Source organism: Heterodontus francisci, chromosome 15 (genome assembly GCF_036365525.1).
Source record: "Heterodontus francisci isolate sHetFra1 chromosome 15, sHetFra1.hap1, whole genome shotgun sequence".
Classification (NCBI taxonomy): Eukaryota; Metazoa; Chordata; class Chondrichthyes; order Heterodontiformes; family Heterodontidae; genus Heterodontus; species Heterodontus francisci.
In genome coordinates, this window is record NC_090385.1 from 59,061,225 (window position 1) to 59,067,819 (window position 6,595).

The window sequence follows — 6,595 nt, forward strand, 5'->3', positions numbered from 1 at the left end:
TCTAATCCCACCTTCCAGCACCTGGTCCTTGCCAGTTACAGCACTTCAGGTGCATGTCCAGATATCTTTTAAAAGAATTGAGGGTTTCTGCCTCCACCACCATTCCTGGCAGTGAATTTCAGACACCCACCACCCTCTGAGTGAAAAAAGTTTCCTCATGTTCCCTCTAATCCTTCTATCAATCACCTTAAATCTGTGCCCCTGGTAATTGACCTCTCCGCTAGGGAAAACAGGTCCTTCCTGTGTACTCTATCTAGGCCTCTTATAATTCTGTACACCTCAATTAAGTCACCCCTCAGCCTCCTCTGTTCTAAGGAAAACAACCCCAGCCTATCCAATCTCTCCTCAGAGCTGCAACTTTCGAGCCCTGGCAACATTCTTGTAAATCTCCGACCAAATATCTGCACCATCATCAACTGTCTACTTCCACCTTTGTAACATCACTCAACTCTGTTTCAACACATTTGCTGCTGAAACACTCATCCATGCCTTTGTTCACTCTAAACTTTCCAATGCTCTTCTGCACCATCTCCCATCTTCCACCCTACATAAACGTGCTGTTGCAAAACTCTGCTGCCCTTAGCTTAACTCACTCCAAATCTCAGTCACTGACCTTCTCTCCGATTTTAAAATCTTCATCCTTGGTTTCAAATCCCTCCATGGCCTTGACCCCCTTTATGTCTCCTCCAGCCCTACAAACCATCAAGATCTCTGCACTCCTCGAATTCTGGCCTCTTGTACATCCCTGATTTTAAATGCTCCACATTGGCAGCCATTGCTTTCAGCTGCCTTGGGCCTAAGTGCTGAAATTCGCTCCCTAAACCTCTTGCATTTCTACTTCCACTCTTTTAAGATGCTCCTTAAAACCTACCTCTTTGATCAAGCTTTTGCTCATCTGTGCTGATATCTCCTTCTAGAGCTTGGTATCAAAAATGTCCAAAATGTTTTTATTGATATTGCTCTTGTTAGGAACATAGGAGCAGGAGTAAGCCATTTAGCCCATGGAGCATGCTCCATTATTCAATTAGACCATGGCTGATCATCTACCTCAACGCCACTTTCCCACGCTCTCCCTTGATGTCATTAGTATCCAGATAGCTATTGATTTTCTGTCTTGAACATGCTCAGTGATTGAGCTTCCACAGCCCTCTGGGGTAGAGAATTCCAAAGATTCATCGCCGTCTGAGTGAAGAAATTCCTCCTCATCTCTGTCTTAAATGGCCTGCCCATTATTCTGAGACTATGTCCCCTGGTTCTAGACTCACCGGCTAGGGGAAATATCCTAACTACATATACCTCTGCAACATCACTTGACTCTGTTGCTGAAACACTCATCCATGCCTTTGTTATCTGTAGATTTTCCAATTCTCTTCTGCACTGTCTCCCATCTTCCACCCTACATAAACCTGTTATGCCCTGTAAGAATTTTGTAAATTTCAATGAGATTGCCTCTTATTCTTCAAAGTTCTAGAGAATACAGGCCCAGTTTCTTCAATCTCTCCTCATAAGACAATCCCGCCAACCCTCCATTACACTCCCTCTATGGCAAGTATATCCTTCCTTATAGAAGGGCTTGTTAAGTGCTTTGGGATGTTTTACAACATTAAATGTGCTATATAAATGTAAGTTGTTGTTGTTGAGTCACAGTGCCCAGTTATGTTCTGAAACTTTGAAAACAGTTTTCAGTTTATTTAAACATACATTTGAAGGTCCCTTTGTTACTTTGGAGTAGCCGGAAGAAAGCCTGCAACATCCATATCAGAGCAGTCAACATGCACTGAGAAATGTAAGATGCAACATTAATAACAAAGAAGAGTACAATAGATTGCAAACTTCAGATTTGAGGCAGTAAGTCACACAATATTAAGCTTGCTATGCCTGTTCTAGAAAATCACAATTTCATGCACTTTAAAAAAAAATTGTAACGTGCATTGAATTTTAGACCTAGTGCAATGAAATAAATCATTTTGATATTTTGAAAAGAGCAATATACACCAACATGATTGTTGTCAATGATAGTCTATGAGTGCTGAACATGTTTGCTTGACATTCCTCTATCTGCTATTTTAATAGGGGATGTTAATCTGTTTATTTTAATTTTATCTTATGAAGTTGTACAGAATTCAAAGTGACTACTTATTTAAAATAACTGTAAACCTTCCAAGAAAAGTTATCTTTGAAAGATAGAATTACAGTAGGCTTCAGCATGATGGAAGTGCATCAAAGTGTTAAAAAAGCAAAACTTTCTGGGTGTCATATTTCCAGAAGCAGGAGAAAATAAATCTCGTGCCTTCAGGACTCAAATCCACTTCAGCAATTTCCAAATCACCAGTACTGCCAACTGCATTTCTATCTGATTTTTGTTTATTCACTGGAATCTTGGGTATGCCTATAACTGAAATTACAGTAGACACGTGTTTCATTGCACTTCTAATATCATCTTCAGGTATCATACATTCTGTGCTATTTTTGAGTTGTAGGCTTTTCTGGCCCATATGAGCCACGCAAAGCTATTAGTCAGCTTTTGCTAGTTTTCTACGTTGGCAATTATTTGTAACCAAACAAAATTATACATTTTATATTGTATTACATTTATGTTCTTTAACAAAAACATATGCAGTAATATCATGGCCTTTGTGAAGAAATTTTAAACTTTGTTGCATTGTTATGCATAGTATAATAATTATGGATATATATATAGTAACAAACCCAGTAACCTTCTGTACAAAAATAATCTGTTAATCATGTGATCGTACTAATGTATTAACTAAAGCTTAAGGCAGCAAATTAAATATAGTATCAAACAAAAACAATGTGTACCTTAGCTATGTAAAATATTAGCAAGTGATGAAGTAAATCTAATTTTCTGATTGCTTGCATACAGCAGTCATTAATTTAACATAAAGGCTTTTAAACATTGAGTTTTTAAACAGTCATGAATGAAAACAAGTAATATGGTAAAAATTCAAAATTATCATAAATGAGAAGAAAATGGCAGAGTGGCGCAATAGTTAGCACCGCAGCCTCACAGCTCTAGCGACCCGGGTTCAGTTCTGGGTACTGCCTGTGCGGAGTTTGCAAGTTCTCCCTGTGACCATGTGGGTTTCCGCCGGGTGCTCTGGTTTCCTCCCACAGCCAAAGACTTGCAGGTTGATAGGTAAATTGGCCGTTATAAATTGCCCCTAGTGTAGGTAGGTGGTCGGAGAATTGAGGGAAGGTGGGGATGTGGTAGGGAATATGGGATTAATGTAGGGTTAGTATAAATGGGTGGTTGTTGGTCGGCACAGACTCGGTGGGCCAAAGGGCCTGTTTCAGTGCTGTATCAATAAATAAATAAATGTAAAACTCGTTCATCTAGATCATGTACTAATAGCTGAAGTGAGTGATCCAATAAATGCTAATAATGCTATAAAGGATCTTGTAGGCAACATAAGTCTCCATTCATATAGCTTTGTCCCACAGACCAGCACAAGATCTCTTGCTTCATTCAGTATCACATTAACAGGGACGAAGTACCCCGAAACCTACTGCTAGGTGCAGTCTATTATATCCTATATAATATTAGTGTATTTCCTGTGCAATTACTCTTGGAAACTCTTGGCTTCTGTTTGCTATTCAAGAGGAGAGGTATGTGGAAGCAGAATGACTGATTCCAAATATGAAACATGAGTGCTTTTTGACTGGTTTAAATTCTCTAGGATTTAAAAATAAAAGTGATAGACATTTTGTGCTATGGACAGATTTAAAGGGTGATGCTTGCTATACTTGAGACTTTGAATATAATGGTAATTATAATAACTATATGAACAAGAATGCTACTCCCCACATTTAAATAAAACCCAGAGTCATGTGACATAAAAATTAATGATTATCTATCATTAACACACCATTTGGCAATGGACATGGACAAAAGGGGCTGCATTTTAAGAGTCTGCCGCTGAAGTAGGTGGCGGACATAAAAAAAATGTGCCCCGCCCGCAATGGCACCGCGTCACGGAACCACCATGATTTCAAACGTTGCAGCTCATTTGCATGACCGTGACGCCCATCCCCCGCGATGACGTGGAGGGGGGCGGGTGAGCCGTCGCTGCCGCCATTTTTAAAGGGCTTATAGCCCTCAGTGGAGATTCAAAAATTCAAGGGCCAGATCAGTTCAATTACCACAAGACACAATTAAATTATCTTTAAAAGCATTTTCCCACCGTCCCCCACCCCCCAACCTCAATGACATTTTCAGACATTCGTGCTCTTTTGCCCCCGGAATTCGAATAATGAGACAATCGTCAATGGTTTCATGGTCACCATTAGACTAGATTTTAATTCCATTAATTGAATTCAAATTTCACCATCTGCTGTGGTGGGATATGAACCCAGAGCATTAGCCTGGGCTCTGGATTGCTAGTCCAGTGACATTACCTCTATGCCACTGCTGTCAGGGTCGGTGGCAGGCCTCCACCGCACAGATATTCATTGCCCCCCACCCCACCACCGTCACCGTTCCCGACGGCCGAGGGGCTTTAAAATCCAGCCCAAAAAGTCACTCTACATTGTTCAGACTAAAAGATACTGGAGTCTGTTCCAAGGGAATGACACACCGAGAGATTGAGATGACATTAATAAATTGTTCATGCTTCAATCTTGTATTATGACACATCTTAATCCTTAATTTGTTGCAGCTTTGTAACATAATTCACACTGTCTTACATAAAAGAAAGATGCTATTGCATGATTATCGTTCCAGCGGGAATAGCAGACCTTGCAGAGATCTTTCAGGCAACACCTTATTCAATGTTATTTGACTTTCTGGTTCTCTTACTTAGGTTTTTTAATTGATGCAGTGAACAAGCATGGGAGTATCATTCAAGTTTTAGGTGTTTTTTTGTCAGATGGAAAATGCTATTCTGGATGAATGCCTTAATTTTGTTTCAATAGGTCATAATCAATGTTTCAGGGAGAAAAACTGGGGCCAAATTCCCTCAGCCATTCTGACAGAATCCCTTAGTAACTTCAGTTGGAGTCTGGCAGAACAACACTTGCATTTACAAAGCATCCTTATCATAGATCCCAAGGTGCTTCACAGGAGCATTATCAAACAAAATTTGACATTGAGCCACATATGAAGATATTAGGACAAATGACTACAAACCTGCCCAAAGAGGTAAGTTTTAAGTTGCATCTTAAAAGAGGAGGGAGAGGAAGAGAGGCTTAGGGAGAGAATTTCAGAGCCTGGACCCTTGCTAGCTGAAGGGATGCTCACCAATGGTGGAGTGATTAAAATTGGGATGCGTAAGAGGCCAGAAATGGAGGAGCGCAAAGATCTTGGAGAGCTGTAGAGCTGGGTGGCAGACATGTTAACCCCACCATCTCATAAATCAGGAGACAAACTCATAAAAGTGAAGCGATTTGGTATTAAAATCATGAATTTCTATTTTTCAAACACACATAGATTGACAGTTTGTTTATAAACCTCATTAGAGGATTATTTATTTTGCAACAGATCAGAGCTCTTTACAAAAACTATATTACAGCATCCAAAAATGCTTTTTAAAAAAACTTTTTTAAAATCCTACCTCATCACCATGTTGGTATGCATCTCAGCTCCGAGAAATTTCTTTTACTAAAATATGTTTCTTTGGAAAAAAATAGTGCACACTATTACAAGACAAATAGAAAAAAATAAAGAACTTTCATTTAGATTAGATTATAGAGATACAGCACTGAAACAGGCCCTTTGGCCCACGGAGTCTGCGCTGACCATCAACCACCCATTTATACTAATCCTACATTAATCCCATATTCCCTACCACATCCCCTCCTACACTAATCCCATATTCCCTACCATTCTCCTACCTACATTAAGGGCAATTTACAATGGCCAATTTACCTATTAGCCTGCAAGTCTTTGGCTGTGGGAGGAAACCAGAGCACCCAATGGAAACCCATGCGGTCACAGGGAGAACTTGCAAACTCCAGACAGGCAGTACCCAGAACCGAACCCAGGTCACTGGAGCTGTGAGGCTGCGGTGCTAACCACTGCACCACTGTGCCGCCCATTATTTATATAGCACCTTTCATGACCTTTGGACAACCAAATGTTTATACAGATTATTCAAATGTTTCAAGATATTTTAAAAAGTGCATTGCCATCTTGTACGACAAAAACTCTACCAAGTCAAATTGGTGATATCCAAAAATGTAGGCAGCAGTTTATTCCTTTAATTTCAGTAGATCTGTTTTTGAACAATTTCAAAGCTTACATCTTAAGTCAGAAATTGTCAGTCGTACTGATATTCGGAAAATAAAAGTGGACATAATGCTATTACATTGGCTAACATGAATTTGTTTCTATTGAACTTTTCTCCTGCACTTTTAAAAATGGTAACATTTTTTACAATAGGATTGTCTTAATTAAATCTGCAGAACCATAAAAGTCAAAAACTGAAACAACCAATTGTAAACTAAGGTGGTGGACTTCCAGAAGATTACAAGAGCCATTTATAATAAAATATTCACATTCAAATGGGTAGAAGCTGCTAATTAAGGTGTACTCTTTCCTCCAGTGTAACAGATCTTTGGTCTTATTCCTGTGGTCAGT